This window comes from Lathyrus oleraceus, chromosome 1, assembly GCF_024323335.1.
Source record: "Lathyrus oleraceus cultivar Zhongwan6 chromosome 1, CAAS_Psat_ZW6_1.0, whole genome shotgun sequence".
NCBI lineage: Eukaryota > Viridiplantae > Streptophyta > Magnoliopsida > Fabales > Fabaceae > Lathyrus > Lathyrus oleraceus.
The window spans coordinates 397,532,510-397,549,022 of NC_066579.1; positions in this window are offsets into that span (position 1 = coordinate 397,532,510).

Sequence of the window (16,513 nt, forward strand, 5' to 3'; positions counted from 1 at the left end):
GGTTGCAGCTGACTGTCTTCAGAGGTTCTTCCTGATTGATTACATAAGAGTGTAAAAGCCTCAAATCCTAGAGTGCGCTCTTCCGCTTCAGAGTGTGTGATCTCTCTATTTGTTTTGTACGCTTCCTTTAATCAGAATCAGAGCTTCTGCTTGAGTATCTTCTAAGTTATTATTCTGAACTAATGTCTGTATCTAATGAATATCTATCTGACTTCTTTGATTAGAGTCCTGCACACTTTAGATGAATTTTGTTAGGGTACCATTTTTGTTTCATCCTTTGTTATCTTCAAAATCTTAGAGATAAATTATAGATACTAGATTTGTTCTTACATCGTGCAGATAGATAAGACCACCGAGGGCCTTCAATTACAATTCCAAAAGTTGGACATCACTGAAGATGTTAATATGAAGGTTAATATGGTCGAGATACCCCAAGAGACCTCCATGGAAGTTGACAATGAATGTCGACAGGAAGAATATAACAAAATCATCTTCCCCAAAGAGGACGAAATACTGTCTAACTTCCTCCGAAGGTGCCAGAAGAAGCAATCAGAAGTCAATGTGTGCCCCCGGTGCAGTGCTATGTTCGACAAGAAGGCGACCCAAAATCTCGAGGGAGTAAGGAGGGCAAATAAACAAGGGGGTCACAAAGCTTTTCAAAATTGACAGGCTGTTCATCCCATAAGGGATTTCGACCCAAGGAGATACTATGATCCAAGACGGCCGATGGTGAAACTTGGTGAAGCAAAGCGAAAAGGTCCTGCTACTAAACCCATTTCTTTCAAGCCTAGTGTTGAAGTTTCAAATGGGAAGTGGGTAAAGCTACTAGATGGAAGGAAACATGGTCAAGGGAAATGGTAGATCTTCAAAGTCGAAAGAGGTTTGTCATTAGGTTACCGTGGGGAATTTTAGGCCGACAAGAAAACCTCCCATGTCTATGAAAATTATAAAGGAAAAATCCCCATGACAAGGTCTCAATGGAGAAGGGAGCAGAGGAGAAGGAAATCCCAGAGGGATACTGGTGAAAAAGACAAAGTTGAGTCTAGCACCAACGTGCCTACGAGACAAAGGGAAGACTCAAGCTTCGACAAAAGAAAATTTAATGATCCAGCAGAGGCGGCCAGAGAAAGATATAATCAAATGGCTGCTGAAGATGAAATGTTGACTGATAATTTCGACTCAGGATCTGAGGCTTTTTTAGATATTTTAGTCGATATGGTGCCTGTGATGCCTAGGGAGTTCGACCAGATCACAAAGGTCGAAGATACCGGAAACATTGCAGAAAGAGAAATGGCTGCTCATAAGCCAGTATGCTACTACATGATGAATAATGGTTGCGTCAAAGAGAAAAATGCCTTCTTTGAGAGACCCAACAAGGCTATGAAGAGTCATATTAAGCCTCTCTTCATTACTGGGAAGTTCGAAGATGTTCCCATTAATAAAATCTTTGTGGACTGTGGCGCGACCATGAATTTGATTCCTCATCACATGCTGAGGAAAATTGGCAAGTACGACATTGATGCCAAACCTCTTAATATGATGCTTACCAACTACGAGGGTAAATTGGGTTTCACCCTTGGTGTCATCCAGGTCGAGTTAACCGTAGGAACGGTCACAAGATCCACAATGTTTATGATTGTGGAAACGAAGGCCAACTATAATCTGTTACTTGGAAGGGAGTGGATACATGAGGTCGGGGCTGTTCCATCCTCCATGCACCAACGAATCATTATATGGCGTCCATATGATATCTTGGAAAATATAGAGGCAGATCAAGGGTACTTCAAAACCCCTATCAACCATACCGACAGACACCAGTTCGATAAGAATTTGGCCAATATCGCTCCATGTGATTCGACGGATTTTGCATTCACCCCCGATGACAACACTTACTGTTCCCTATCGTTGCACCCTTACAATGGTTTTTGTTGGAACAGAGAAATAGTGGGCAAAGACGACTTTGGATACTTAGGAGCGTCTGGAATTGAACCCACATGTTAGGGAAGCGAATTAAGTGATGATGACTGAGTTCGCAACATTAAAAAGGATTTCGGCTTACATAGCCGAAAACAAGCAACAATTGGCCTTAGAGGACGAAGGAAAAATATGGTTGTCGAAGCCAATGAGGTTTCTCATCAAATAGGTCATGGGAAGAACTTTGACCAAATTCCACTTGACAAGGGTCAAAACGTAGAGCAAGGCCAGAGGCTCAATGCTATCTACGACAATGAGCCTGTGGGTATCGAGAAGGACCCGCTAGCAACAAATGTTGAAATGCTGGCTCAAGATCCACTTAAGGAAATAGACTTGGGAGAAGGATTAATAAAGAGGCCAACTTACATTAGTTCCAATATCCACCCTTAACTAAAAGTCGAAGTAGTCCAGTTGTTGAAAGAGTTCAAAGACTGTTTCACATGGGACTATGATGAGATTCTTGGTTTGAGCAGAGATCTGGTCAAGTTGAAGTTGCCAATCAATCCTGGAAAGAAGCCAATCAAGCAGAACCCAAGGTGATTTGCACCAGCAATACTCTAGAAGATGAAGGAGGAGGTCGAAAGGCTCATTTGCTGTAACTTCATTCGTACAACCAGGTATGTCAAATGGTTAGATAATATTATGCCTGTTATAAAAAAGAATGGTACTTTGAGGGTTTGCATAGACTTTAGAGATTTAAATACTGCAACCCCAAAGGATGAATATTCAATGCCAGTGGCAGAAATGCTAGTCGATTTCCCTGCAGGCTATGAATATCTTAGCACGCTCGATGGATATTCTGGATATAATCAAATATTTATTGTAGAAGAGGATGTCCCAAAAACAACATTTCGATGTCCTGGAGCCTTAGGCACCTACGAATGGGTGGTGATGCCTTTTGGCTTGAAAAATGCAGAGGCAACCTACTAAAGGGAAATGAGATCGATCTTCCATGATTTTATAGAGACTTTTATGCAAGTTTACATATATGATATTATCATTAAGTCTGTTTCAGGGAAGAGCCATATAGACAATCTTCGACGATCCTTCGAAACAATGAGAAGACATGGTCTGAAAATGAATCCTCTCAAATGCGCTTTTTGTGTGCAGGCTAAGGACTTCTTAGGCTTTGTGGTCCACAAAAAGGGAATTGAAATAAACTAGAATAAGACCAAGGCCATAATGGAGGCGAAAGCACCATCAACAAAAAAGGAACTTCAGTCATTACTGGGCAAGATTAATTTCCTGAGGAGAATCATCTCAAACCTTAGTGGGAAGACGCAAGCTTTTTCGCCACTACTTCGACTAAACGAGGAAGGGTTCTAATGAGGACATGCTCATCAAGAAGCATTCGATAAAATTAAAGGATACTTGAGTTATCCACCAATCCTGACACCACCTTGTAGAGATAAGAATATGAGATTATACATCTCTGCATTTGACAAGACTTTATGGAGCATGTTGGCTCAAGAGGATGATAATGGTGTCGAAAGAGCCATCTACTACCTCAATAGGGTCTTAAATGATGCATAAACTAGGTATAACATAGTTGAAAAATTGTGTTTATGCTTGTATTTCTCTTGTACAAAGTTGAAGCATTATATAGAACCTATTGATGTTTATGTTTCATCTCATTTCGACATCATTAAACATATGTTATCCAAACCAATTTGGCACATTCGAATTGGGAAGTGGACATTAGCATTAACTGAATAATTAAAGGTTGTTAAAGGACAAGTGGTAGCAGATTTTATAGTCGACCACTCCATAGATGCGAATGCACTGGACTATCTCGAATTAGAACCTTGGAAGTTGTACTTCGATGGGTCTATTTACAAGGATGGGATAGGCATATGAGTTCTAATTATTTCTCCTAATAAAATTCCAACGAGACTCAAGTATAGAGTAAAGGGTCTCTGCTCGAACAATGAGGCTGAATATGAAGCCCTCATAGTTGGACTTGAAATATTGTTGGAATTGGGGGCAATTCGAGTCAAAATAATGGGTGACTCAGAGTTAGTCATAAAATAGATCACAAAAGAATACAAATGTATTAAGGAGAATTTAATTATGTACTTCATAATAGGCAATCGATTGCTAAAAAGATTCGAGATGGCTAAAATTGAACATATACCTCGATTGGAAAATCAAGTGGATAATGATTTGGCTCAAATTACATCTGGGTATAAAATTTCAAAAGAAAATTTGCAAAAAGTCATCGAAGTCAGAGGAAAAGTTGTATCAACTAGATTAACCCCATCAGACTTAGAAAAGAAAAAACTGAGGTATGCCGATGAAGGAAACTTCGAAATATTGGCGATAGACAATCTGACAGACGGAGATTGGAGGAAACCAATAATGGAATATCTATAGAATCCAACAACGTCTTATGATCGAAAAACTAGGTATCGAGCATTAAGTTATGTTCTTTTGGGATTGGAGTTGTTTAAGAAGTCTCCTGAGGGAGTTTTGCTTAAGTGCCTCAGTGAGTCAGAGGCATATTTATCCCTTTCGACTGTCCATAGTGAGGCGTGTGGGGCACACCAAGTTGGCCATAAGATGAAATGGCTCTTATTTCGCCAAGGAATGTATTAGCCTACCATGTTGAAAGATTGCGCCGAATTTGCAAAATGATGCCAAGAATGTCAGGTACATGCAGGCATACAACATGTTCCATCGAGTGAATTGGACTCTATCATCAAGCCTTGGCCATTCAGAGGTTGGGCTTTGGATTTAATTGGGGAAAGTCGACCACCATCATCTAAGAGTCAAAGGTATATCCTGGTGGGCATTGATTATTTTACGAAATGGATCGAAGCTATACCTTTACCAAACATAAACAAGGAAGATGTGATCGATTTTATCCAGAAGCATATTATTTATTGATTTGGAATCCCAGAGACCGTCACAACAGATCAAGGGTCAGTATTCACTGGTCGAAAGATGCAAGAATTTTCTAAAGAAATGGGTTTCAAACTGTTAACTTTGACGTCATATTATGTTCGGGCTAATGGACAGGTCGAAGGTGCTAATAAAGTGATTATTGGTTTGATCAAGAAGCATGTGGGGAAGAAGACTCAAAATTGGCACGAAAATTTAGATCAAATTTTGTGGGCATGTCGTACCTCTCCCAAAGAAGCCACTAATTCGACCCCTTTTCGGATGACCTTTGGTCATGATGCTGTTCTACCAGTAGAGATTCACCTAGAATCCACAAGAATTCAAAGGCATCATCAAATTCCATCAGAGTCATATTGGAATATGATGCTGGATGAATTAGTTGATCTAGATGAAGAAAGATTAAATTCCTTGGAGTTATTAAAACGACAGAAGAGGAGAGTGGAGAACTCTTATAACAAGAAAGTAAAAATAAAAAGTTTTTCGCCCAAAGACTTGGTCTGGAAAGTGATCCTTCCAATGGATCGAAAAGATAAGACCTTAGGGAAGTGGTCTCCAAAGTGGGAAGGCCCTTTTCGGACTTTGCAATTATTTTCTAATGGTGCCTATGAAATTGAGGAACTTAATGAAGACAAGAGGATCTTAAGAGTAAATGAGAAATATTTAAAAAAGTATAGGCCAGTACTCCAAGAGATAAAAATAAGAAATGAGTAATTATGTATAAGTTAATCAGAGCCAATATGGTAAAAGTGCCAAAATGGTTTGCATTTGATTTGAAGGCCTAAAGGGATAATATTCATTACAATTAAAACCTATATCTCATTACATCAAAATAGGCAAAAATGGAAAGGAGACTGAAACTAGAAAGGAAGGTTAACCTTGATCTGAAGTTACTTTGCTTTAAGAAGTTCCAGATGTTTCTCGCATAAAGACCTTTTTGACCGGAGAAGTTTGATTTCAGACTCAAGTTTCTGAGCCTGTTCGACGAACTCCATGACGAATTCTAGCTCTTTAGCCATCAAGGCATCATCAAACTCTAGGAGTTCACTTTTGCTTCTTTCGGCTTCAGAGATTTTTGCCTGCAATTCTTCTATTTTCTTTCTCCATGAAGCAATATCACGATCATGGCCTTCGATCTTATCTTTACTCTTTTATTTAGTCTGCTCCAATTCCATCGCCTTGTTGGTTGACTCGGTGGCGGCATCCCAGGCAGCTGCCTCAGAGCCAACTTTCTTTTCGACCCCCCTGTTAGCGGAGGTATCAACTTATGATCTACGACAACTTGGTCGATCATAGTGCCTATCTCCAAGATAACATTGGAAACTTCAAGGGAAGTTTCTAGTAGGTCGACTTAATTAAGAAGGGCCTTCAAGGTTAAGGGGGTAGAAGGATCATCCAACATCAGTAGGAACAAGTCACCTTTAAAGATCTTGTCCTTAATCTTGGAAAGCAGTTCATCTGCATGAGTGCTCGAAGGTTAATCTTCAGACGCCGAAGCAGTGCTAAGGCTTTTATCAGAAGAACTTTCCCTACAACTTAACATATCCTTCAAATATTCAAGGGGTTGTCTTTGTTTTAGAATAGCCAGTCCTTTTGCAGAGAGACCCCCAGTACTACTTATCGAAACTTTTCCTGTTGGAATAGCTGCAATAGTTGGAGTGGCAAGAGTTTGGCTCTGAGCCTGCCCTTCGCCTATGTCATCCTCCCTTTCTTCAGAGCCTCCGTCATCGTCACCAACAGGGATTGGGTTCTGATTACCTTCGTTCTCTTCCTCCATCACCGTATCTTCGCCATTGCCACCCTCTTCTTGGGGATCGACTGTTCCTTCGATGTTGCGTGAATCGTCTCCAGGATTTTCTCCAGCTTGAACTCCTTCATCCACCACCATGGTATCTTGTTTCACTCCAGCGTCATCTTCTTTGTTCGAATTGGTTTCATGATCGGAGTCGCTGGTGTAGGAGTGTTGAGTAGTGGTATTTGGTGGTGAAGTATCAAGGCCACCAGAAAGAGGTTGATTGATCTCACTCATGGAGCTTTTTTCAGATGAAGGTTGATACGTGGGTTCTCCAGCGCTATTTAAGACATCTGCTATGGAAGCAAGTGTGGAGGGAGTTATGGCTTTGGTTCGAACGACGGTACTTGTGCCACCCTGAAATCAACACAATTGAAAAAATGAGTGGTGAAAGACGATAGATAAACTAAGTAAGGTAGAGTGAAGTTTGTTTTACCTTGTCACCTTCGACCCCAGCGCTGGAGTTATCACTTTCACTTTGGGCCACCGCTATCTTCGCCATGTCTTCGGGAGTATGCTCTTGGATGGTAAGTGTAAAAGGCCTTTTCTTGGAGAGTTTTGTTGGAGGATGGCTCAAAGCGTCGGTGATCTTTGGTTGCTGTTTCCTCTTCCTAGAAGTTAGGTTGAGCACCGGTGGAAAAATCCTCTTCGTTAGAGTCTATCGTGACAAGGGCTTCTGTGGGTTTGTTTTGGATTTTTATGGGGGTTATAGGAGGTTTTCGACCAGCCTGAATTAAGCATTGGAATGTCAGTATCATTAAACATAACAAAGAGTAAAAGCGGGCAAGACAAAGATATATCTTTGTAGGCTTGCTACCTCCCTCAGTCTTCGATTCGATTGGTCTTTTGATGGTTATTTTCTTGGGTGTAACCCTGGTGGCTAAAATAAAATAACATAACATAATTAGTGTAAGCTAAGGGTAAATAGCCTTAAAGAGGGGTATGCTTCGAGGAAAACCTCCTTTGTCACACCTTCATATATGTCCGATTCGATGCGAACAACTTCGATCCCTATATGAAGATGCCCGTTGAAATTTTCTAGAGTATGCTTAGTGCAACCACTCATTGGGATTTTTTCTGGGACTGCTGTCCAAGTATCTTAATGAAGTCCTCAGAGATAAACTAGTCTGGAAATGGAGGGGTAAGGGCCACTCCAAAGTCAACATTAGGCAGTGAAATAAATTTTGGGGGAAACAATTCAAAAGCCATTTCGTAGCGTTTCTCATGAGGAACATACGAAGGAATTTTTAGACTTTCCATTTTCTTTGAAAAATTTTCTTTGAGCATGACAGCTGCTTTGCGGATGGTTCGACTAAGATCATCATGCCTATAGGCAGTTTCAAAGTAATTTTGAAAAGCTTGGATTTCTTTGATAAGCGTGTAAGTACCTTTTTTGGTCTTTTCCTACACAAGAAGAAAATCTTCTTCAAAATGTTGGATAAAGGAAGAGACATCATATAACTCTTCAATATAGTATTTGTTCCACCATCTCCCAAACTCTCGAGTGTAAAGGGAGTTAGGCTCGAAGGAGAGAGGAGTGAGTTGGGTCCTTCTAGTGTATCTGACTATTTGCTTGAGGGCGGTGGTTTCATTATGGACTGCGTTGTAGAGAAGGAGGCTACCCTTTTTATCATACAAGCACTTTGGGAGAGCCTGAATTAACCCAAACTGTCGAGCAACAAGGTTGGGTTGATAAGCGATCAAAGTAACCTGAACCTTCGAGGGGTTAAATCGAAGGGTTAAGATCTTAGGGGTAAAAAAGGCTTCCCAAATCAGTAAAGATTCTATCTCTTATTTTTTGGAAGGAGATGGGAAAGTCCTTGTAAACCATTATGGACCATACTTTATGGAAGTAAATGGGGCCATGCTCAAAGTAAAAACATGGCGCTTGGAGAACATCATTATATAGCCCATGAAATTTGGTTGAAGGGCTTGTCCTTCGTCATTGGGAGTTAGCTGGGCCAGTCGAATGCCTTCGATCCTTCTGTTTTTAGCTTCCTCAACTTCTTCATCAACGAAGCCTTTATTCGGTAGACTTGCCTCGAATGTCGCATTAAGCCATAGTTGTAACAGCCAAAAGGGATCAAAGAGGAAGAGATTCCCCTTTTCACCCAAATTTTTCAATTGAGCGACTCAATCACTCAATGACTCATAAAGTATTGCTAGTATTATCTCACTTAGGCAAACATCATGTCCAACATGTAGCTGATTCGCCAGGGTGAGGTATTTTTTGGCAACTTGCAGAGACTTTGAGCAAAAGACAGAATGAGACAACCACAGAGCCAAGAAAGCTATGTGTTCCACGTCAGTGACGGTGTCGATGTCTTTGTCATAATAATGTGCGATGTGAGTCAAATATGTTGCTCGAGATGTAATACCTCTTATTTCCTCAAATATCCAAATTCCTATTAATTGAGATCAATTGAGTTCCTATGTGCTCTAAAAGTTATCAATTGGGATAAATAAAGTAAATAGTGAGTTCACGTTGACTTAATTAATATTAATTGGGACTGATTTTTTATTAATTGGGACATTTTAGTAACACCAATAATTGGTCAATAGCTCTGGTAGAACAAATATTACAAGTATAGTGCCACTTGAGATATTTGTTTCTACCACTTCTACCCACTTACTAACCACACAAATGCTTCATGTCTTATGGTCCACATGTTCTCAAAAGTGGTCTCTTACCAACTACCCTTGTACCATTTCATTTGCTCTATGCATCAAACAACTAGAGAGATAGAAGAAGAGGAAGCGAGATAGTGAAGAAGAAGAGGAATAAGAAAGCTTGGAGAAATCAAAGGCTTGGAATCATCACCATCATCTTCATATCATCCTCTCACCCTCAACAACTTCTCCTCTTCCATTTATTATCGTGGTTTCTATTTAGAAACCCTAGGATTTCTAGAGATTAGAGTTGTAGAATCATAGATGAATCATGAGAATTCATGCTATATGATGAATATCTTCTCTTGATTTTGTTGATTTCCATGTGCTTTGATATGTTCTTCATGATTGTTGTGACTAAATGATTGGTTATAATTGTGGTTATGAACTTGAAATTCATGATATGTGTAAGACCCCAATTTTGACCCTAAGATCCCTCATGCTATCTCATCATATGCATTCGCATTGGGATCACATCCTGGCAGCCTCCTTACCCCTCATTCATTGGGTTTGCATTGGGAAAGATCACCAAGGATCATTTGATTGTATCATACTTTGTATTTTATCATCTTTATTAACCAAAATACCAAAAATATGTCTTTGTATACACTAACTCTTTTGTAGGTAGGGCATGTGCTCACCTTTGATTCATCAAGCTTATATCTAGGGTTTAAGACCCTCAATGCAAGGAGATTGTCATACCCCAAAATTTGCCCGTTAATCTTGCAAGACATTTTTCAAGGCACTCCAACTCATTTTTCAAGACATTGATCTTAAAGGAACAAAGACCCAGTACACAGGTGGCCAAATCCAGAAAATGACTTAAACTGGCTTGCTCGCTAGGCGAGCAAAATCCTTCGCCTAGCGAACTCTTCGCTGCACCACTCGCCTAGCGAAGCTTGCGAATACCAGAAATTTTGGGCTTCATTCTGAGCCCATTAGGTCACAAAAACTATTATAAATACCAAAACCTCATTCAGAAAAAGAGAGAGAGACGGAGAAAGAAAAAGGGAGAAACACAAACCCACACAGACAGCAAACCCTGGAAGCTAACCAAGAGAATTCAGAGCAACCCTAAAGGAAACCCCGAAGGAAACTCATCTGCACAAAGGTTACCTCCGCCCAACTCAATCCGACAGCAACCCTAAGAGTGATATGTGTCGCAACCTGAAAAATACAGTGCGAAAAAAAACAACCGGCGAAAGGAAAAGACAGAAGAGTCGCCACCGTGCGTTATTCATCCCAAAGGAGGGAAAGGAAACGCTCGAATTAAACCTGAAAAAGGAAAGGACAAGACGGGGTCTCGCAACCAAATCTTGGGTTCGGGAGTCGGTTATGCGAAGGGAAGGTATTAACACCCCTACGCATTCGTAGTACTCTACGGGATCCACTTTTGTAGTTCTTTTCTAAAGGGTGTGGGTTTATCTTGTGCTGTTTACCAAAAAAAAAGGGTTAAATGAAAATGACTCGCGCGGATGTCGCATCCACTGCATACGTATCTCATCTGAATATGAGAATCAGAGTCTTCGTAGCTCGGCTGACCTATGGGTTGGGGGATGTGTGCTCGCTAAGACATCGCGTCTTATGCCTACGTATCTCATCTGGCCTGAGAATCAGAGCAAAACGTAGTTCGGCTAACTACGGGGTTACGGATTGGGTTTTGGAAGAACGACGTCACTACGCAATCTACCGGATGCTCGACCTTTGGAGACTTACTCGCCTGTAGTAGAAGGAGTTAACGTGTTGCTTTGGGTTTTAGGGTTTGGGATGCTCGAGGGCAAAAAGGCAGTCCTTGACGAAGGAACCGCGCTACCTGCAGGGATATGAATACAAAATACAAAACATGTATCTCAAAGTAAAATGCCACCAAGGGGCTCAAACGTTGCCTCCTATCGAGGTCTTCCAGCTAGGAAAGCAGTAAAATGCGGGAAAAATGTAAAAGTACCACGCGGATAAATATCCGAAGTAACAGCAATTAGAGGAATGGGAAACCCTGAGATCCTTCCAAGCTAATGCCATCAAAGAAAAGTGAGTAAGTACATGTAATCGGAATGAACCTCCAGGGGTTATCCCACAAATAAAGTGGGAAACCACGCAAGTTATCCCTGCAAAAGTCATGTGCCTTCACAAAAACCCAACAAAAGGGTTAGTGAAACAAGATAGGGTAACCAAGAGTTGCCCCCAAATCAAAATGTAACCACATGAATCATGCCCTTTCAATTCACAAAAAAAAAACCAAGGGTAGGAGGCCTAAACCTCTTGTTAAACATATGCATCAAAAGGGTATCAAATTCACCCATAATACCTCATACATTCAGAAAATTCAAATTGAAAGCATAAAGATGATGGATATAGGGCAAACCTGATTGGAGAGCTTGATTGAAATTGGATTGCACCGGGGTTTGCAGAACAATCTTAGGGTTTATATGAGGTAGAACTGGTTCTTTGCCAATGAGTTCCCTTCAGTGTCCGGAGGTTGCTCTGAACTCTGTTGACTGTTCTCTCAGTTTCTTTTTCCTCCAGGGTTTTGTTCCAAGGAAACCTCAGAGTATTTTGCTTCTCTTCCTTCTTCTCCTCTTCTGTGTGTGTGGCTTTTGTTTCAATGAAACTCTAGTATTTATAGGCTAATATTGGTAGCTTAGTGGGCTTTTGAGAAAGGTCCAAGTCCAAAAAATTTTATTATATTTTATTTATTTAATTAATTAATTAATTAAATTTTTTTATTATTATTTTTTTTTATTTTATTTTTTTGTAAATTTTTTTTTTGTCGTTTTTATTATTTTCTTTTTCGTTTTTTTTTAATTTTTTTTCTAATTTTTTTTATTCGTTTTTTATTTTTTATTATTTTTTATTTTTTATTATTTTTTTATTTTTTGGATCTAATTCTGATTGACATGATGAAATGCAATATGAAATGCTAAATGAATGCATGAATGAGGAGGGCAAATTTTGGGGTGTTACAGCTGCCCCTATTCAAACATCAGCTAACCCGAGTAGGATGAAAGCGAACAGCTTATCAGACAAACGGGGTGAGCTGTGATTGAATACCAAAGACAGACCGAAAATTTGTGCTCCGAGAACACCACAAAAACGCGGAAATACACCGCGCTGTTTATTTTTCTTCCGATCCTCTGGCTTGATCTGAATCAGTCTTCTGGCTTAATCTGGAGTTTCGATCCTCTGGCTGAACCTATACTCAATTTAGTCCTCTGGTTGGATATTAATTTTGATCCTCGGGCTGGATACGATTTTGATCTTCTGGCTAGATCTTCTTCGATTTTCTGGCTAGATCTCCTTCGTTTCGATTCTCTGGCTGAATCTATTTCCTTTGATTCTCTGGCTGAATCTACTTCGATCTTCTGGCTAGATCTGAACTGTTTCGATTCTCTGACTGAATCTATTTCCGGTCTTCGGGCTAGACCTGACTTTGATCTTCTGGCTAGATCTGGAGTTTCGATCCTCTGGCTGAATCTGAACTTAATTTGATTCTCTGGCTGAATCTACCTCGATCTTCTGGCTAGATCTGAATTGTTTCGATTCTCTGGATGAATCTATTTCGATCTTCTGGCTAGATCTGGATTGTTTTGATGATAAATTCCCATCATTAGGATCCCGCATCTGAGGCATGCGCTGGTTGACCCTCTTTTGAAATCTACACCCAACCTTCATATTAGATATGCAACTTCGAGCATATTCCACTTTTGGGCTTCGTACATATTCTTCGGGCTAGAACATGTTGTGACGACTCCTCAATTAGACTTGCTGGGGAAATAAAGCTTGTAGGCGACTTCACTGGGGAATCTTCAAATTGAGCCTCAGGCTGACTCTTGGGAAAACGATTCTCAGGTTGAATCTTCAAAAATGACCCTCATGCTGGATCACGGGAAAACGATTCTCAGGCTGAATCTTCAAAAAGTGACCCTCATGTTGGATCACGGGAAAACGATTCTCAGGCTGAATCTTCAAAAAGTGACCCTCATGCTGGATCACGGGAAAACGATTCTCAGGCTGAATCTTCAAAATGACCCTTAGGCTGGATCACTCACGCTTGATCCTCTGGCTGGATCTCATGACCTTGGTTGTAAAGTAATTCTTCAGTCTGCTTGGAAGAACCTGTTTATCAGCTTATGTGTATGCTTGATATGATATGCATGCGAATGCAAATGCTATGCATGGTGTAAAAAGAAATCTGCTTAGGGAAGCAAACTTCGGTAGGGAACAGATCGCTGTATCAATCCTTGAATGCTCTGTGGGGAATGATCCGTCTGCCGGGACCAATGAGCCACCAAAAATAAATTGGCTGCTTGAAAAGTTGACCTTGCGGGGGGAGTATCAACTATGGAAACTTTTCTCGGCGAGGCTCTGTGAGGAGAGTCTGTGGGGAAAACACTTCTTGGGGAAATGTCGTAGGAAACGGCCTTTGCTGGGGATATGAACTTGCTAATCACCCTTAAGCTGGGCATTAACAAATCTGTTAAAAATAATCTGCTGGGGAATGAGATGAACACTGGGAACGCCACCCTCTCATCTGTTGGTTATGCAACCACTCCGCTGTTGCTAGGAAGATACAGTCTGACACTGTCAACTCTACTGGGGATAGACAGTCTGGATACTGTCAACTCTGTTGGGGAACATGCTCTGCTGAGGAACATGCTCTGCTGAGGATAGACTTTGTCAACTGCTTGGGGATGAGGATTCATGACTTGGCATCCGGTTCCTGTGACCTGCAACCAAAAATACACGTATGCCTCGGGGGAATTACTCGGTTTGAATTCACCGTTCGGGATTAAGCACATTCAAAGCAATTTTAAATGTTTTCCTGTGCAAATCATCTGCAAAAGCCACCATTATGTTCATATGCAATATGTTTTATCAAAAATTCGGACATTTTTGCAAACAACTGATAAATGAAAAATAAAGAGGCTCTTTAACTGAATTATTCGACTCTTAATGGGGAGAAAATTTGTGCCAGGAATAGGCGAGGGTATCAGGAAGCTGATCCCTGAAAAGAGGTGATCGCTATAAAAAGAGAACTATTCTAATGACAATGTGGAAACGGGGTCCCACTGAGTTTCGACTCTACTATGGCTCGTATGTCCTCAAGACGCTCTGCTCATCTTGCTTTCTGAAGTGGATGATTAGTTGATCTTTAACCTTTGAAGATTGCCGGATTGAATGAAACGGTGATATAACACTGATGAACTCAGATCACAGTCATTCGCTTATTCCCTAACTTTTGCCTGGATCGCCCCCTTTTTCGGGTTTTCAATCCAACGGGATACCCATTTTTGCCTGAGCCGCCCTTTTGGGTTTTCGACTCACCGGGTGTACTCTTTTTTTATATCCCTAATTTTTGCCCGAACCTCTTTATTCTTTTTTTTTTTGGTTCGTCGGGATGCCCTTTTTTTCCTGGACTATTCTTTTTATCGTCCAGCGGGTCTATTTTATGCGAGGTATTTTTTTTTAACTGTGTCTGAGTTAATAGGGGACGGGAATCCTTCGCCATCCATGGTTGTTAGCATCAAAGCTCCGCCATAGAAAATCCTTTTAACCACGTACGGACCCTCATAGTTCGGTGTCCATTTTCCCGTGTGATCTGTGTTGGGAGGAAGAAATCTTTTGAGTACCAATTCACCGACTTGATACCCCAGAGGGCGCACTTTTCTGACCAAATGCTTTCTTCATTCGTCTCTGACTGAGATACGTCAATTCTGGGTACGTAGTTCCAGCATAGCACCATTTCCCGTTGGTTTGATTGATGACCAAAGCTGAGTCCCCGTATACATCCAGGGATTTAATCTGTATTTTGACGGCTTCCTCAAGTCTTAGGATACAAGCTTCGTATTCGGCTTCATTGTTGGTGCAGGGAAAAGTTATTCTGGCACCAAATGGCATATGAACCCTCTTCCGGTGTGATCAACACTATACCAACTCCGCGACCATTGACGTGGACCGCCCCATCAAACATCATAACCCATTTGGATTCAGGGTCAGGCCCCTCCTCCGGGAGTGGTTCCTCTCAATCTTTCGATTTGAGAAACATGATGTCCTCATCAGGAAAGTCAAACCTCATAGGTTGGTAATCATCAATCGGTTGCTCTGCAAGATAGTCTGACAAGACACTTCCCTTGATGGCTTTTTGTGAAGTGTATTGGATGTCATACTCTGTCAGTATCATTTGTCACCTAGTAACTTTTCCGGTAAGTGATGGCTTTTCAAAAATATACTTGTCTGGATCCATTTTTGATATCAATAGAGTCGTGTGAGTCAACATATACTGTCTTAGTCGGCGAGCAGCCCATGCCAAAGCGCGGCAAGTTTTCTCGAGCAATGAGTATCTTTGTTCACAGTCGGTAAACTTTTGCTAAGGTAGTATATTGCATGCTCTTTTCGACCTGACTCGTCATGCTGACCGAGCACACAACCCATTGACCTTTCTAACACAGTCAAGTACATGATCAACGGTCTTTCCTCTCGGCCTGTAGACTGGCCCCGATCTTGATCTCTTTCTTGTCGTTTTCAGTACCGATGTTGACGGTCTCAATCACCTCCTGATAAGGTGTAATAGCTCGGTCCTCCTGTTTCAACAATCTGGCTAACCCTTCAGGCAATTCACAATCTTCCTCAACCCCTTCTTCGGCTTGATAGATAGGATTGTCGAAGTCATACTTGGCCATAGCAGTGTCGTTAGCAGTGAGATCCGGGTGGTCGGCTCTGCATGATGGAGGATCATGCTTTACCTTAGAATGAGAGATTTTTTTTTGAAAGAAAGGAAAAACGAAAAAAGAAACATTGCCATTTTTTTGGTAAAAAGTAAAAAAAACTGAAAGAAAGAAAACACAAAATTGTTTGCAAAAGCCGTCCTTTATTGATGATAAAAATAATTGCGAAACGTAACTAAATGGATGGCCCTACAGATGAGTCATTACACCTTGGGAAAAGTGTAAGACTTTATTATGCATGTAATAAAGGAAAACAATAAAAATCACTCTTTCAGTAGAGTAACCCAGACGGTTTTTTCAGACGACCAATTGTCGAGCTTTTCTCCCGGGACACACGGGCGAATCCAGCTATCTAAGTCATAGTCGCTGTCAGCTTTGTCTTCATCTGCAACATTGACGACGTGGGGAGAAACCAAACCCCCGCTGGAGAAAGTACCGGCTTCATTCTTCTGAGATC